Here is a 19327-nt window from a genome sequence, read left to right as displayed (position 1 = left end):
ATAGTTTATCCTTCTTCGAGGGTATTTAAAAAATTTGAAAAACCGAAATATTGAAAATTCGTCCGTAATTCGAATCAATTACGACGAGCTAGTACTGGAATTTCAATCCGAGAAAGACTAACATCATTCGTCGAAGACCCACCCGATGATGTTTCGTTTCCTAGCAAAATGAATTGAATATTCGCCAGATCGGAGGAAAATCAACCTATTCTACTCGGGTGGCGTTAAAATCCTAATTTTTGTCACGAATGTTATTCGTATTGTTTTTGAAATGCTGAATCGTTCGGAAGCGAGGCGCAGAGCAGCGGAGAATCAACAAAGAATAGTCGAGTCTCGAATCGGACGTTACATCAGAGGTGAAATTTCGGCCACTTGTTTGGTTAATTGTCCGTGGAGGAAAACGTACCAGCAGCATAAAAAATCGCATAAAAACTGCAGTCCCTCCGACTTCGTAATGCATCGACCTCGACAATCGACGACGACTGCAGCCGATAAAATGAAATTCAAAGTTAGGCCACCGTTTAAAAACACTATAAATGTGAAAAATACCTCTTTCGTTTCCATGGTCGACGATTTAAAACGTTTGAAATTAGACGATTGCGAAGCACAATCTAGCCTGAAATCGGCTTCGTCGAAACCGCCGACTGCTCAAGCTCAAAAATTCATCGCTAATACGAAACCTGCTGTGGTTGCAGACATTGCGAATAAATCGCATCGTAAACTGGACAATGCGATGAATGATAAAATACAAGATGCGTTTAAAAGAGCACCGGTTGAAATGCAGCGCAAATTAGCATCGTCCAATTTCAGCGAGAAAATATCTTCGTCCCGGGTCCTAAGGTCGTCATCGTCGTCTAAATATCATCACCGCAGCAGCAGCCGAAAACACACTTCGCATCTGGATGATAGCAGCAGTCTGAGTATGAGTAATCACGATAATAATAACGACTATATTAGCCCCTTAATGGAGCCATGTCGTTGTTTAGCCGATCCTGATATGGATAGTTTTTGCATGTGCCAGGACGATACGCTCAGGAGAATAATTCCAGAACCGGGATGGTATTTGAAAGAAATTAAAAAGAAATTACATCTCGTTAAGAATAATTCTTCTAAAAATAAATCGGTAGTGTCGCCTGTTTTGTCCCTTTACAGTAGCCATACCGAAGGATTGGAGAATTTCGAGTATTGGCAATGTAATTGAATATCTAGTAACCTGATTCTGATACGAGTAAAAAGTTGGTTATTAACGTGTAAATATCGCCTAATTATTAATTTGTTCGATTCGGTGGAAGTGGAATGAATAATATGCGCATTTTACCGACACTAGGTAACCCTATCAGGTTATTTTGAGGGTCCAAATTTAGCACCAACAATAAGGCGCTATACACTATACAGAAGATGTACTTTTCACAGGTTTCGACCTTCCAACACATTGTATGAGACAATTCAACAATATCAAAAGGTCTATTTTAATAAGGTAAGTTTTCTGTTTCAAAATTTTGTAGAACAGCCTTAAGCCTGAAAATAATGGCTTACGAGCTGAAAATTTGGCAAATGCAATGTGCGGGTACAATTTATAATGTTTGATTGATAGATTTTCGACTATGGTCGAGTTCTAATCAGGAATTCTTGGGCTATAAGGTTACAATAAATTTTTCATTTCGAATATAATTGATCACTTGAAATTGAAAATTGCAAATCGCAAAAAAATCGATTTTGGAGTTCGATCAATCGAATCTCGATCACAATTAATTTTTCATCAAAGATCTTGAATTTTTTCAAATGCTAAAATTGATTAATTATTTTGAAATGATCGATCACATGAAATCGAAAATCGCAAAAAAATCGATTTTGGAGTTCGATCAATCGAATCTCGATCACGATTAATTTTTCATCAAAGATCATGAATTTTTTCAAATGCTAAAATTGATTAATTATTTTGAAATGATCGATCACATGATATCGAAAATCGCAAATGAATCGATTTTTGGTATTCGATACATCGAATCTCGATCATGATCAATTTTTCATCAGAGATCTATTTTTTTCAAATTGAAAAATTGATAAGTATATCATTTTGAACATGATTGATCTTATGAAATCGAAAATCGCAAATGAATCGATTTTTCAAGTTCGATCAATCGAATCTCGATCACGATTAATTTTCATCAGAGATCTTATTTTTTAAAATGCTATAACTGATCTATCATTTTGAAAAGATCGATCATATGAAATCGAAAATAGCAAAAGAATCGATTTTTCAAGTTCGATCAATCGAATCTCGATCACGATTGATTTTTCATCAGAGATCTATTTTTTTTTTCAAATTCAAAAATTGATACATCATTTTGAACATGATCGATCTTATGAAATCGAAAATCGCAAATGAATCGATTTTTCAAGTTCGATCAATCGAATCTCGATCACGATTAATTTTTCATCAGAGATCAATTTCTTTTCAAATTCAAAAATTGATATATCATTTTGAACATGATCGATCTTATGAAATCGAAAATCGCAAATAACTCGATTTTGGAGTTCGATCAATCGAATCTCGATCACGATTTATTTTTCATCAAAGATTGATTTTTTCTCAAATTAAAAAAAAAAGGTACAATATACGTGCCTTTTGGGAATTTTGACCTTCGAACCCTTATGATGAAGATATCCCAATTGGCTAATTAACTTTTGAACCGGCCAAACCTAAATTGAAAAGTAACATTGTGAGTCTACATAATATGTGAGACTGTAATTTCCAGCTGTTCTGAAGCATCGAATCATATTTAGGAAATATTGCTGATTTTATTTAATACACCTATACAGTTATGTTATAGGTGCTAAAGATGAGACTCAAAGGTAAGCTTTTACTTAAAAGTTTCATTTTTATTGGTTTTAAACGAAATTTTTCAAACTTGAAGGGATATGATACAAACTTGTAGGTACAAAGGATGACTCCTGGCAATTGTTCTCAGACACACTATTCGAATTGAAGTAAACTCGAAAACTCAGGTGGCTCCAAAATTGTAGTGAGTTGAAATTCATTTTAGCTAAATTTTAATGAATAATAATTAGATATTGTGGTATTTTAGTCCTTTGAAGTTTGCATTTGGTGACTTGACTCGTGTTCTAATGGGTCAACTAAAAATACTTTTAAAAAGTCAAACAGGCCATTTGGTAATTTATTGAACCAAAGTGTTTCCTTTTTCAAGGTTTTGGTGCCCAATTTATTAGAAGAACAACGTTCCTTTCTAATGTTTTAGTAATTTATTAGAGTAAAAATGTTTCTTTTTAATGTTTCAGTAATACATTGAACGAAAAATGTTCCTTTTTCTTTCATATTTCTTTCTATTCGCACATTTTGAAATGATGTCTCCAATTTTCAATGATATTTTTACTCTTTGATAAAAGATGTTTCAATCTGGTACCTAAATGTGTCTATATTAGTGGCGGAAAATACGTGCCTTGAGTAGGTAAGAAAAATTGTTATTCTATGATAAATTACAATCATTTTTCCATCTTTGGTGAATTTTTAAAAACCCCGAATTCGGCTCAAAAATGTGAAAAAATTCAACATTTTACGAAATTTACCTTCGGTATTTGAAATCTAGTATCAACCCTATTTTCGACCTCCTGAATCGATTGAAAACGGTTTCGAACCGTTTTGAGCAGCTTTGAAATCTCCAGTCGATTTTTGAAAATATAATATAAATTTTCACAAACATTTGCTCGTTGAAGTCGGAAAGCTGAAATTCACTTTCTTCACAGAGTGCTAAAAAATTGAAGTGCAGGGTAAATTTCGGCATCCCATCTCCGTTTGAATGAAACTATGTGAAAATTCAAAGTTTCAGAAATCTGATGGAGACTCCAGTAATTTTCAAAAATCTGCCGGAGGCTCCAGAACTACTCTAAATGGTCTGAAACAGTTTCCAATCGATTTGACAGGTCGAAAATAGTGTATACCCCAAATTTCAGTTTTCTAGGTTAATTTGGTAAGATTTTGATTTTTTCCCCTTATTTTTGGGCTAATGATTTTCAAAAATTCATCAAAAATCGAAAAATGCACTTTAGCACTTCGTCTGCCTAAGTGCAATATTCCTTGTAAGTGACATAGTACCTAAACAAAAATGGAGTTATTTGTATTTTTAGAAAGGCAACACTGAATTACATCACATGACATTGAAAAATAAATAAATAAAAAATTCACTTTCAAAAAATCGTATTTTAAAAATTACATAAGTCCAGCCAGGGTATCTGAAATGTTTACAGAATTTGGACTTACAAGGTACAGTTTGAATAGTGATCATGAAAAATATTGTGTTAGTTCTTTCTGCTCAAATGGATGTAAATGAATTGATTATTGAAGATTTCGACTTTGTAAGTTTACTTACTTATAATTATGTATATTATTTCAGTTTCAACACTATTTTGAAGTATAAATGGTGGTAATAGAGTTTTTGGTCTTATACGAGTAGGTGGAGACAGCACTTGTTGAAACGACTGAAGAAGCTGTAGAAGATGTAAATAATTATTGTTCAGATTCAGATGACCAATTTTTCCACAAAAAAATACTAGTCTCAATGTCAGTGACCCTTGGAGCAGCAGTGCCACTGAGACTGCATCTCCCAGTCTTATTTGTCTTGGCTTAGAATATTCCAATGTGTTGGGTAAATTGAGAATAGTGAGGCCCAACCTCCCTTGTGTATTGAAGTGACCCTCTAGACACACGAATTAGGGATCCCTCCAGTGGGTAGTAAAGATACTGTGGGGCCCTTAACAGTTAATACCAGATTTAACCTTAACATTGGCGCCCAACGTGGGGGAGGTGCCTCTCTCGACTTACAAACCAGCTGGGGTAGTTAATTTTAATTTACGATGAAAGTGTGGGACTTGCCCAGGTGATGAATGGTTTAGCCACGCTCGTTAATGAGATCAGAACTGAGTGTGAAGCTAGGCAAAGAGACGCGAGATTAATCCAGATGATGACTCAAGCAGATCATGGACTAGGAGAATAGACACCAGGTGGAGATTTCACAAGATGGTGGGAGATTGCGTTCTCAGAGTCATACTGGGACAAATGTACCCCAAAAATGATCCAAATCCTCCTGATGGCTGCAGATTTGGTTTTGATAACCATTTCATGTGGCAATAACACCAAGGTGGCAGGGGGCCAGCCCACAGGCCACAAGGCTAACGTCGAGACGTGAGGTTTGACTTTGAAGACAGAGTGGGCCCATCAAGACCAGCAAGTATAGGTGGGCCACTGAGTCGCTTGGCACCAGGCGAGGATTCATCTCAAAGATTCCGGGTAATGGATGAAGAAGAAGCTGAGATGTTGCATCAGCTTGCTCAAGGTAGGTACTCCTAATACACCAAATCAAATGAGAGAGTATGCAGAGCTGGGTATACAACATAAACTATGCCGGAGGCACTGCCTCACTCAAGTTGTCAACTCTACAGATGTAAAGAATTGAGTATAACAATAGTACGCAATGCGAACTGCATATTAGGCAGTTTGAAGTGATGATAGAAAGCATGAAGACAATAGAAAGTTTGTATTGGAGAATGTTTGGTAAGCTTTTACTCAAAAGTTTAGTTTTTTTCGATTTTAAAAGGAATTTTTTCAAACTTGAAGGGATGATAGGTATGTACATACTCGTAGGTACATCAAAAGATGACTCTTGGCAATTGTTCTCAAACACACTACTCAAATTGAAGTAAAATCAAAAACTCAGATGGCCCCAAAATTGTAGGGAGTTGAAATTCATTATAGCCAAATTTCAATGCAAAATGATTAGATATTGTCAAATTCACTTTACATCCTAATTGTAATATTTTGAGTCTATTGGAGGCGGTTTCAAAGCTGTTCTGGAGCCTCCACCCATGTTTTGGAAATAACAGAACACATTTCCAATAAACGCTATTGGTGATGAATAGTGACCTATTTGGCCAATTACACGTCATTTTTCCAAAATAGGTTTTTGCTATAGATATTAATCTCTAACAAAATTAAGAACTGTATATTTTTTCAAATAATTTTCAATCATAAAATCACTGGAAAAATACACTGTTTTGAGCTGACAGAAACCAATTTCGTAATAATGACGTTGAATCGATCAAAAGGGTCATTAAAAATCTCACCAATCGTGTCTTCAAGTGCTAGAGTTAGTTTGGATGATATTTGGGGTTCTGAAAATCTGTACAATTTCCAGAGCATATAACTGGAGATTCCAATTCAATCACCTTCATGCGACTCATCATGCAGAAAAAATAGGGTAACAAAGTGAATTTCAACTTTTCAAATTCATCGAGTAATATTTTGTAAAAATTTCAATTTTTAACAAAATCTATAGTCAAGACTCCAAAACTGCTCAAAATAGTTCGAAAGCGTTTCCATTTGATTTGGGCGATCTAAAATACGGTACATATCAAATTACAGCATTCTCGGTCAATTTTATAAAATTATGAATTTTTTCAAACAAGCCGTAGAGGTTCCTACTCTGAAGCGTGCATAGATGGAGATGAAACGACGCATCCATACCTGATTCGAACAATATATGATTTTGGGTCTAAGTAGGTAGAGGTACGTACTATGTATTAATTCTGCAAGTTGGTAGAAAATTGTTCAAAAACATCCGTAGTTGAGAATTGAAGGTTTTAGAGAGGAGATAAAGTAAAGATCTAAAACCAAAAAATCCCATAAAATCTTTACCAATTTTGAATGTGATCGCGAATTTGGTTTGTTAAAGAAAAAATACGGATTGGATGTTCTGAATACGATGGAAGAGTTTAAAACGTGTAACTGTTGAGAACAGCACACCAACATCGCGTTTGAATAAAAGAATTATCGTTGCTGATAAAAAAGGAGAGGAAAAATTCCTGCTTCTGGATTGGAAAACGTATTTTTTTTCTCTGTGCCTTCAGTAGGTAAGAAAAATTGTTATTTTTTGATAAATTATAAAACTATAAATTATATGGTTGGAAAATTTGGAAAATTTTGTCTCGGACCAGTTGAAGTGCAACTTTTTTTAGAACTTGAATAATTAGATTACGCATTTTGAAAGCTTTCGTCCTCGCTTCGATCGGGTTATTTAAATAATGTAATATTGAAAATTAGAGCAGTTAACGACACAGCTGAGCATGGAGTTCGATTAATGACTACAAGCTCATGAATCAACTCTGAACGCAGGAGGATCCATAGTAAGATAATTCATTTTAAAGGTTGTATCCGATGTATAGAAAAATGTATACTGATTTCCAAATCAGGAATTTAAGTCAGAAATAAGTGCTATTTCTCTTGTTACGTTTTAAATAGTTTTAAATAAGTAAGTATTGTCCTGTCGTACTAACTATAGGTATTGTATTTTTCTTACTGTTATAAGTAGGTAAGTATTATACTTAGCTATTTAAAAAAGGAGATTTTTTTGTACAAATTTTTTGAAAATTAAATTTTTTGCTAAAAATTATTTTTAAAAAACTCATTATCAAAAAGTCCATTAAATCATTAGGAGAAATCATACTTCTATTTTTGGTGAATTTAAAAAAAAAAATAACAAATTTGACTCAAAAATGTGAAAAAATTCAAAATTTGACGAAATTTATCTTCGAAACCTGAAATTTAGTATAAAACCTAATTTTCGACCTCCTGAAACAATTGAAAACGGTTCCGAACCATTTTGAGCAGTTTCGAAGTCTCCAGCAGATTTTTGAAAATATATAAATTTTCTCAAGAATTTGCTCGTTGAAGTCGGAAAGCTGAAATTCACTCTATACACCCTAATTGTAACATTCTGAGAGTATTGGAGACGGTATCAAGCTGTTCTGGAGCCTCAAGAGCCATATTTTGGGAATTACGGAACAGCTGATTTTCCAATAAACGCTACCTATTGGTGCTTAGTGACCTATTTGACCGATTACACGCTACTTGTACTTTTCCAAAACCGGTTTCTGCTAGTGATATTAATCTGTGACAAAATTAAGAAATGTAAATTTTTTAAAATTTTAATTCGTAAGATCGTCGGAGAAATACCCACTCTGTTTCAAAGTGATATGAACCATTTTGGAAATAATGAAGCTGAATCGCGGTCAAAAAGGTCATTAAAAATCACCAATCGTGTCTACATATAAGTGCTCAAGTTAATTTGGACGATACTTGGGGTTCTGAAAATCTACGACAATTTCCAGAGAATATGGCTGGAGATTCCAGAACGACTCTAAACCACATTCATTCGACTCATCATGTAGAAATAAGGTTATACAAAGTGAATTTCAACTTTTCAACTTCATCAAGTGAAATATGAAAATTTCATTTTTTTTAAAAAAATCTAGTGGATACTCCAAAACTGCTCAAAATAGTTCGAAAGCGTTTCCATTTGATTTGCGCGATCTAAAATACGGTATATCAAATTACAGCATTCTGGATCAATTTTATAAAATTTTGAGTTTTTTCAAACAAGCAGTAGAGGTTCCCACTCTGAAGCGTGCATAGATGGAGATGAAACGACGCATCCAGACCCCGAATCTACTGCCGATGATTTTGGCACTAGGTACCTACTATTAATTCTGCAAGTTGGTAGAAAATTGTTCAAAAACAACCGTAGTTGAGAATTGAAGGTTTTAGAGAGGAGATATTAAAGACCTAAAGTCAAAAAATCCCATAAAATGTTTACCAAATTTGAATGTGATCGCGAATTCGGTTTGTTAAAGAAGAATTAAATACATGGTTGGATGTTCTGAATACGATGGAAGAGTTGAAAATGTGTAACTACTGAGAACAGCACACCAAAATCGCGTTTAAATAAAGGAAAGGAATCATCGTTGCTGATGAAAAAGGAAAGGAAAAATTGGAGATTCTGGATTGGAAAAGGTATTTTTTTTCTTCAAATTTTTTTTCAAAGAACTGAACGTAAAATCATTAACGTGTGGAGATTAATGGGGTCCAATATATGGAGTCTTTTCAGTCTCCTCATGTCGTCACTTTCGTCCAGGAGATGTATTTTGGGGAATCAAAATGGAGAAAAGTTCCTAAAATAACAGATTATTATTTTACGTTCGATGTGGCCAATGTCGAATATCCGATCAGATTTCTATACTTTATTGATAATAAGCTAAATGATTTTTTTTGTCAAAAAATGTTTTAATTTCTGCACTTCATTACTGATGAATGATGTTAAATTATTTTTTTGTCAAAAAAATCGATTATTTTCCAACAAAAAAAAACGACTAACGGTATGATTTCAATTTTGAATAAATTTAGCCTGTATTACCTATCTAAAAAATGACGTAAAACAATTAAAATATGGGAAAAATATTTTTCCATTCTTGGTGAATATTATTAAAACCCAAATTCGACTCAAAAATGTAAAAAAAAAATTCAAAATTTCACGAAATTCACCTTCGGTATACCTGAAATTTAGTATGAAGTCAATTTTTGCCTTCTTGAATCGTTTAAAAACGGTTACGAACCGTTTCGAGCAGTTTTTGAAGTCTTTGGTAGATTTTTGTGAAAATATAAATGTTCACAAAAATTTGCTCGTTGAAGTGGAAAAACTGAAATTCACTTTACACCCGAATTGTACCATTGTGAGTCTATTGGAGACGGTTCCAAGCTGTTCTGGAGCCTCAAGCCATATCTCAGATAAAACTGAAGACCGCTCACGTATTGATGCTAAAGTGAAACACTCAAGGGTAAGCTTTTGCTTAAAAGTTTCATTTTTATCGATTTTTAACGAAATTTTTTTAAACTTGAAAGGATATGATAGGTAGTACTTGTAGATACATCAAAAGATGACTCCTGATAATTGTTCTCAAAAATAATGCTCGAATTGAAGTAAAATCGAAACTCAGGTAGCCCCAAAATTGCAGCGAGTTAAAATTCATTTTAGCCAAATTTTAATGAAAAATAATTAGATATTGTGGTGTTTCAGTACTTTGAAATTTTGCATCTTGTGACTTGACGCATGTTCTAATGCGTAAACCAAAAATATCTACTTTTAAAAAGCTAAACAGGGGAGCCCATTCAGTAATTTATTGAATCAAAACTCAAAAGTGTTCTTTTTAATGTTTTAGAAATTTATTAGAAGAAAAATGTTGCTTTTCAATGCTTCATTTGCTAACTAAACGAAAAAATAAATGTTCCTTTTTAATGTTAAGTAGGTGAGTAATGTTTTAATTTTTTTTACGATGTTAACGGGACAGTATCTAATGGGAGGAGGGGAGCAAAGAAGTTCAGCCTGTCCCTCATTTCTGGAAACTCGACTACAATTAATAGGGAAAAATAAGTGCCTTATATTGAAAATTAGAGTAGTTAATGACACAGCTCAACGTGATATGCAGAATAATTAGCTCCGCACGAAGGAGGATCAGAAGTAAGATAATTCATTTTACAGGTTGTATCTGATGTACTCGTATAGAAAAATGTATCCTGATTTCCAAAAACTGAATTTAAGTCAGAAATGAAGTACTATTTCTCTTGTTAATTTTTAAATAAGTATTGTTCTGTTGCATGTAGTTATTAATAAAAAGAGGATTTCTCTTGTACATTTTTTTTTATAAATTCAATTTTCGCTAAAATTTTACAAAATTCATCTTCCTGTACCTACCTGAAATTTAGTACAAACCCTATTTTCGACCTCCTGAAACGATTGAAAACGGTTTCGAGACCGTTTTGAGATGTTTCAAATTCACCAGTAGATTTTTGAAAATATAAATTTTCACAAAAATTCGGTCGTTGAAGTCGGAAAGCTGAAATTCACTGTACATCCTAATTTTAGCAACATTCTGAGTGTATTGGAGACGAGACGGTTTCAAGCTGTTCTGGAGCCTCAAGCCATATTTTGGGAATTACAGAACAGATTTCCAATAAACGCTATTGGTGCTTATAGTGATCTATTTGACCGACTACACGTCATTTTTCCAAAAACCAGTTTCTGCTAGTGATATTGATTGGTGACAAAATTAAGAAATGTAAATTTTTTCGAATTTAAAATTGCCGTAGAAATACACTGTTTTGAACCGCGACAGAGACACCAATTGTGTCTGTAGGTATAGGTAAGACGTGCTCAAGTTAATTTGAACGATACTTAGGATTCTGAAATAATCTATAGAATTTCCAGAACATGACTGGAGATTCCAGAACGACCTTAAACCACCTTCGTTCGACTCACCATGTAGGTACAATTAGCGTTACGAAATGAATTTCAACTTTTCAACTTCATCGAGTGAAATTTTTACAAATTTTAAAAAATCTAATGGAGACTCCAAAACTGCTCAAAATAGTTTGGGGTAATACCTCATAATACAAAACTATATTCTATCAGTTCAATCAGTTGATTTCAAAATCTCGTTCAGTGCTCAAAGACAAAGCACTATACTTGGCCATTTTCATTATATTGACGAAAACTCGCAATTTTTACAAGTGTTTGCCATTTTTCGTGCAAATAAACATTTTGAAAAAGGTCCTTGGAAATCAAAGTTGTAGAAAATGAATCATCCAAATCAAAAAATCCCACAAAATGTTTAATACGGGATCATCAATGTTGAAAAAGTATTTCTACAAAAATACAGCATTTCATTGGTCTAAAATTCAAACAAAAAAATGTGAATAAAAACAAAAATCCGATTGTAAATCATGTCAAGAAGCTCATGTACGGTTCCAAAATTTAAAAATCGAGCTTTATCGACAGATTTCAATGAAGAAAATTGTCACTGAATAACTACTTATGTATGGTATGCTTGAAGGATGATAATACTGCACATTACCCGCAGAATGATACAGTAAATGCAACCTAAACTTGGTCGTTTGACTGGAAATTTCTTTAAAGTTAGCTAGATCATAAAATAACTTACTCATCCTCATTCACGAGTAGGTATTGATTTTACTAGGTACATTTACAGCGTAAAATTCGTACTCACCTGTAACAAAAAATGAAATAATTGATAAAAAAAAACAAGCTTCCACTAGTGAATGAAAATGATTCACCAGTCCGTACCTAAGCAAGTAAATTTTATTTTTTCTGACAATTGACGATATGATTAATGGGGAGGAGGGGGCTAGGGTGTTAAAGGACAAATATCAATATTAGGTCATCCGTTGGAAAATGTAATGCAAATTAAAATATAATGGAACATCATATGAGGGCCATTGACTCTTTTCAGCATTGAAAAGGTCAATTTTTAAGCGATATGTTTGCTTCATGTTTTTTTTTGACTTTTCATCGTCAACTTTTTATTACTTTTCCTAGCGATTGCTAGAACAAAAGAATTTTTCAGGAGTGTAAGACTATACTTGGAAAAATTCCAAGCTCCTGAAGCCATAGATGGAGCTGAATCATTGCCTTCGATGTAGGGTAATTTTTAGAAGAAAGTGGCATATTCGAGTATTTTGCCACTTTTGAGCAAGTGTAACTTTTTGAGAACTGATCTTAAAACGGTCGCAATGAGCAAAATTATAGGAGCTTATCAATCTACATTTTTGCACAGATGAGTGGGCCAACTCAGCCACCGATTTCTTACACTATATTCTCATATTTAAAAAAAAGAAACAAGTAAGCAAGTTTTCATTTTTGAAATGCTCTCAAAGACGTAGATATTTTCACGATTCGCAAAAAATTGAGCTATTTTTGCCAACTTTTTTCTCCAATGAATGTACTTAACACTTTTTTATAACTACGCTCAAACTTACCTACTGCGTTGTGTAGGTACACTGTACCTAGCTTGTCTATCTTAACAGGAATAATTTAAACACAGCAAAGTTACAGTTTTTAATAGAGTATTTTGTGTTCATTTTGTAAATTCAAAGTTGAAACTCGAATGATGTGTCTAGAAACAAAAGGGAAAAAATACGATCGTTCTCCAAAGATAGCATTATGCATCAAGAAACAGGTACCTAAGTAGGTAAGTTTTTATTTAAAAACGTGCTGTTCAACTTTCATCATTTCACGAAAACTGCAGCAATTTTGCAAATTTCATCTTCGAATACTGAATGAAATTAAACGAAGCAGCTATTGTACGATTGTCTCTAACACATGGATAACCTCTGACCATAAATGGTTGAGCAGACTCTCCAAAAAAACACCAGTTGACCATCTTTCCGGACTCAACTCTTTTCACAAAGAGTCAAAAGCTGAACTCTATTCAAACTTTTTCATTCGAAGAGTTCAATTCATCTACAAAAAGAGTTCCAAATCTTTTTTGGGATGTTGTATCGACTTAAGCCATGGCAATCAAAATTCAAAACCACTTTTAAGATTCTACTGACGGTTGAAAATTTACAAATCGCTAATTTTATGGCTAATTTGTGTTTTGAAGAATGTTTTCTTCCTAAATTTCGCATCGCATAATGACATATACCCTATCTACCTAATAATGGCAAAATATCGTAAGGTATCATTTCTGAAACTGATGGAATATATTTAGTGAACTCATGTGATGCCAATTTTGTAGTCATTATCGCCAATTTCAAAAAACCGAAAAAATTTGCCAAGTTTTTAGCTATTTTTATCGATTGAAATGGGAAATAATCGTTAAAAAATTGGCATCACTTCAACGAAATATAATTTCTATTGTTTCTATAGCACGTGGTGTGTACCATTTCAGCCTAACCCTAAGCTTATTCATAATTATATTTCAACCCTCTAAGCAAGTAACTTTATTTTTTCTGACAACTGACGATAGAATTTATTGCCGTGGGGGGGGGGGGGGGTTAAAGGACCAATATCAATAGTAGATCATCCGTTGGAAAATTTAATGCAGATGAAAATGTCATGGAACAGCATGAGGGCCACTGACTCCTTTCAGCATTGAAAAGGTCAATTTATAAGTCAAGTTTGCTTCTTTTTTTTCCCATTGACTTTTAGAACAAAAGAAGTTTACTTACGAGTGGAAGACTACTCAGAAAAATCCCAAGTTCATGAGCCGCACAGATGAAACTGAATCAATAATGCCATCGATGTAAGGTAATTTTTGACAAAAAAGTGGCATGTATGACTAATTTGTCACTTTTGGGTAAGTGTACCTATTTTAGAAGAACTGAAGTGGCAGGGAAATGTGCAACGTGTATGTTATGTTACGTGGCGAGTAGGTATAGTTGCCTCCTCGGAGATAAAGTCTATAGACGACGCAAATAAGTACCTGTGTTGGTTATAGAGACTTTGACGTTTCTAGTCCATGTTCTCATCAATTACATGAACGTGTTAATTACTCAAGAATATTAAAATAAGAAGAAATTTTTTGTAATACTTGTACGAGTTTATTTTATGGTAGATACAGAACTACGAACCCACCCCCCTCTCGTCTCATTATTTCTCCGACTGAGCATATGTATAACGTGATACGCAGTGGCAACACTGCTAGCCTCTCCACTGGCGCCCAACGTCTTTGAGTATAAATATAATGATGATATGGAGCGATAAAAACGCAGCTTCAGGGTTTCACCTGTAGAGCGCTCCAAACGTGGTCATTCGCGTACCCGATGCATTTTAAATGGGAGGTCCGTCAAACTACGTCATCCTTGGGTACGCGAATGACCAAAAACCCTGTATTTTTATCCCTCCATATCATCATTATATTTATACTCAAAGCCCAACGTGGGGCTGCATTACAAAGCAGTCTTGATCGAGCAGAATTACATATACATTTACCGAAACAAACAATTCCACGACGACTTTTGTGAGGTAAGTTTTTATTTAAAAATGTTCTCGAATGTTCAACGTTTCATCATTTCATGAAAATTGCAGCAATTTTGCAAATTTCTTCCGCGAATATTAAATGAAATTGAAGGAAACAGCTACTGTATGCTGACCATCTTTGCAGACTGAAATCTTTTCAAAAAGAGTCACAAGTTGGACTCTATTCAAACTCTGTCATTCCAAGAGTTCAACGTACTCATCTACAAAAAGAGTCAAAAATTGAATTCTATTCAAACTCTTTCATTCGAAGAGTTCTACTCTACTACAAAAAGAGTTCCAACTTCCAACCCTTTTTTAAACTGTTTTTCCGTCACTAGTGTCTGAAGCTGAACTTGTCAAAAATAGTTTGGAAACCCAGTTTGACTCTTTTTATTTCAAATGAGATTTACTTATAACTCTTTCTAACTCTTTTTCGATCCAAGAGTTTGAAACTCTTGTGAAGAGCTTTCAAAAGAGCTTTTCGTACTCTTCTGAGATCTACGACTCTTCAAAAAACTCAAGAGCCCAAAAATGTGTAGTTAACACTTGAACGGGTCGGGTGGACAATCTGTCTCGCCCCCCCCCCACCCCCCATCAAGGATTGAGAGTATATACACCTCTACATCTACATACATATTAATAGGTTTAGTTTCAATCCTATACATACCTAAATTGTGTAAGTAGCTTAGATATAAGGGTATTAAGGTGCTCTAATTCCGACCACTTGCTGATTTCATTCAATAATAATGTCGGAACCTTTCTGGAAAAAATGTATTCCTGTTCCTTTTTCACAGACAAAACGAATGACACCAAAATTGTCATCCTGAAGACAAATCTTAATTATAGGTAGATAAAGCAGAAAGTTGGTTGTGAAAGGTCGAAAACATTTTGGCACCTCTCACATGCAGTGTGTTTCGTGACTTCGCTAATTTATGTGATTTTAATTATGTGAAGTATGTTTTGAGAAGTAAAAGAGACGAGGAATTCAATGAAATAAAAATTTTTCAAATTTGACGAAGTTAAGTTGAAAAATTTCATGCCTATACCTAAACCTATTAGGGTATGGTAGCTATTGCTTGAATGATTGATAAAGTTATGGAAATATTTTAATTACTCGCAAATAAATCGATTTTGTACTTCTTTTTACACATTTATTTTTAAATTTTGGGGGTGGTTGGAATGAGGACCAAAAAATTTGAAATTCAATTTTGAGTTGTTCATGAAAAAATTTCGTAAAAACTCTCACAATTTATTTATGTCGTTGAGCTTTTGGTATGTAGTGGGGGAAGGATCAAGGTGTATTTTAAGCCATTTCCGGGATTTCTATCTCAAAACGTGTTCGATTGGCAGCCAAAAGATTATAGAAAATTCCCTTAGGTTAATCAAAAAGGGAGATTTAAAATCTACATAGGTAGGTAGGTTATTATTTTAAAATTTAACAGATTTTGGTAGGCATACTGTGTTCGTTAGTTTCTAAGAATATTAGAAAATATACCTAATATAATCAATTTTTAATTAAAATACTACGTAGATTGGGATCTTTATGAATTGAGTTGAGAGTCACTGAGAAAAAATTTGGGCTCCGGAAGTGTCACTGGAGGGGAGACATGAGTACTCAAAGAGGGAATATTTTCGAGAAAAAAAAAGGTCATAAGTAGGTTTTTTGCTATAGCCCCTACAGACTCTTTTTGGAAAAACTTACCCAATTTCAAAAAATAGTACATATTTGAGATTCTGTATCGACCTAAAAGGCATAGCCATCAAAATCCAAAACCACGTTTAGGGTTCCACTGAGATGATTGCCACCAAACCCTGAGACCTTCGAAACGCTTATTTTAGAGCAAATTCGGGTTTCAAAAGAATTTTTTTCTCAAATATTTCGCATTATTTGAGACAAAACGTATTGGAAAATACGGTTTCTTAGAACTGGAGGAGTATTTTTGAACGCAAAAGTGCCAATTTTTCTGTCATTATTGTCAATTTCAAAAAACAAAAAAACAAAAAAAACGAACAAAATTTGATATGGTAAGATTTTAACCATCGTTCTCGATTTTTTGAAATTGACAATGGTTAAAAAAAATTGACCTGTATTCCTGAATATTTTTCCAATTTCAGAAACTTTATCTTTAAGTATACGTTTTTTTTCTAAATTTAAGTGATTTTCATATTTTCAGGCGTTCTGTAGAACTCCAAAAGTGGTCTTGGACTTCGACATTAAAAAGCCTAGGTCAACGCAAAATCTCAAATACATAGGCTCTATCTCTTGAAATTGGGCCATTTTTCCAAAAGCAGATTGGATGGGGGTGGAAAACCCACGATTTTATCAAACATGTTCCCTCTTTAAGGACTCATATCTCCTCCCAAAAGGTACACCATACCACCGGAGTTGGAAGTAGTTGTTGAAAAAACCTTCTGCGAACGTTTAAGGATTTGCAGGATGGTATCTTTTCAACGATCAGGAATTGAAAAATGAATAGGGCTTTCCTGTTTTGAACGTATACTGAAAAAGTGTTTTTTTTTTTTTTTTTTTCAAATGAAGATACCTACATATATTATTCTGGGGTAACATGGCTCACCTTCTGGGCATTGTGTGTGAGCTAAAAAAAAACTTATTGAGAGAGTTTCAACTCAAAATTATTGTCCACATCGCATTTGAACGAATGTCGATTCTAGAAAAACGAATAACTCGACTTTCATTTCATTACTGTCTGCGATCGCCCTCGAGCACAAATGTACATTATTCACACAAACTTTGTTAAAAAATTTTCGATCCACATCCAGAAGTGCTAGTAAGGAATCATTATTCTTCATCACAGCATCCGATCTCCCTCGAGTAGAGAAAACCGCGCCAGAAGCGCTGAGGCTCATTATTTTATTTTATTTTTCACTTTGATCTCGTTTTACAGAGATAACTTTTCAATGAGAAATTAAAAGAAATGCGTGAGTTTTCGAGTCGACATAAGTAGATACCTATATAAAATATGAAATGATTGGGTATTTCTCCTCATATAACAACTGATACAAATAGTCAAAATGTGGCAAATTCTTCAGAATCTCAAGCTCAGGTGGCAAATGTTGCATCAGTTTCTCGTCGAGGAAGTACCTAATCATTTTTTGTACTGTTCCTCCTTCGAATAAGAAATCCAGATAAAAATTTTTATCATTTTTTTTTCTCTATTTCGGTATCAGAAAAATTTATGTACTGAATACGTCATTTTATCCGCACAAAGAATTCCCTGCTTCAATTTTACCCATTGGTTTTGGCAAGTCATTGTCTAAGTTTATTTTTCGAAAGTAAAAAAGAATCGACCGCGACGGGTAGGTTCAGGTATATAGGAGTACCTTTAATTAACACTCGTCTATCGTGGCACGAGTCAAAAATAAACAAAGTGGAAAAAAACCAAGTTGGCAATGAAAGCGAGAATGGCACGAGTTAACAGGTTTAGAAGAGGGATAAGCATGGGATAACGGCTGAATGTCCGCTCACGCCCACCATCTGTTGCAACGGCTGTTTTAAAAGACTTTATTCGAGGTATAACGACCGCAGTGGCTTTCACCCGAAGGTGCTTAGCTTCTGGCCAACGAATTATAACTTACCTATCCGTTATTATATAACGTTAAATTTTAGCCAGTTCACTTATGTATGTAGGTACCTACGTAGTTTGAAAACATTAAAAATAGGCTGCAAATGGCCAAAAAAAATGCTGGGACAGCAAAATCTGTTTTTTTTTTTTTTTAAATTAGTAACGAATTGGTTGCAGGTTCTGGTACATATGTTAAGAAATGTATCTATACATGTATTCGAACTTATTTAAAACATTTCGCTTTCATGTAGGTAAATTGATTTTACATATCTTCGACCTAAATCTATAGAGAATTTACATAACTTAACAAATTTCCTAAAAAATTGGCAAAACTACAAACGACTGAATTAATGGCAAAATAATCGTGTCGAGCATTTAAAATTTGTCAAATGATTAATTTATAGGTACTCGCTAAGTGCACCAGCTGAAGATCTTAGAGAATTTCTTTTTTAAAAGTGGAATTCGAGATTAAAATATAGTTATGACCAGCTGACTCGAAACAATTCTTTTACGTATTTTTGCGATAATAAACAAATAACTGGACGATGAATAATCAACGATAACGTTTAGGTAATTTGACAGAACGAACAGCTGATTAAACATACGTAGACTTTGGAAATCTCTTCTCATATACTTACTTAATCGAGTATTTCTGCTTAGGTACGTATTTTTTTCTTGAACGTTTTCCTAGATTTGTGTCGGTTTTTTTATCGCTATAAAGTAGTCTAAACAATATGGTTCGTTCAACTATGGATATGTACCTACTCGACTCACATGGGAACCTCTTGAGGTGTCACACTACGATTTGAACGGGACCGCGATTTTTGGAAAGAGCATAGTCTAAAACCCCAAAACCAAATTTTCAGCTGCCCAGGTTCATTTTTCGATTTTTGGCGAATTTTTGAAAATTCAAAATTGACTGTTTTTGGCGATTTATGCCTTTTTTTAAAAGTACGTACTTGATCAGTAAAAATGGTCAAAATAATTCCCAAAACTAATATTAATTACCCAAATCCAAATTTCACAATTTCCAGCCATTCTGGAGCCTCCAGCGCGATTTTTCAATTTCTCCAGAATTTT

This window comes from Planococcus citri, chromosome 1 (genome assembly GCF_950023065.1).
Source record: "Planococcus citri chromosome 1, ihPlaCitr1.1, whole genome shotgun sequence".
Classification (NCBI taxonomy): Eukaryota; Metazoa; Arthropoda; class Insecta; order Hemiptera; family Pseudococcidae; genus Planococcus; species Planococcus citri.
The sequence above is the reverse complement of the archived record's forward strand: the minus strand, read 5'-3'. Positions refer to the sequence as shown.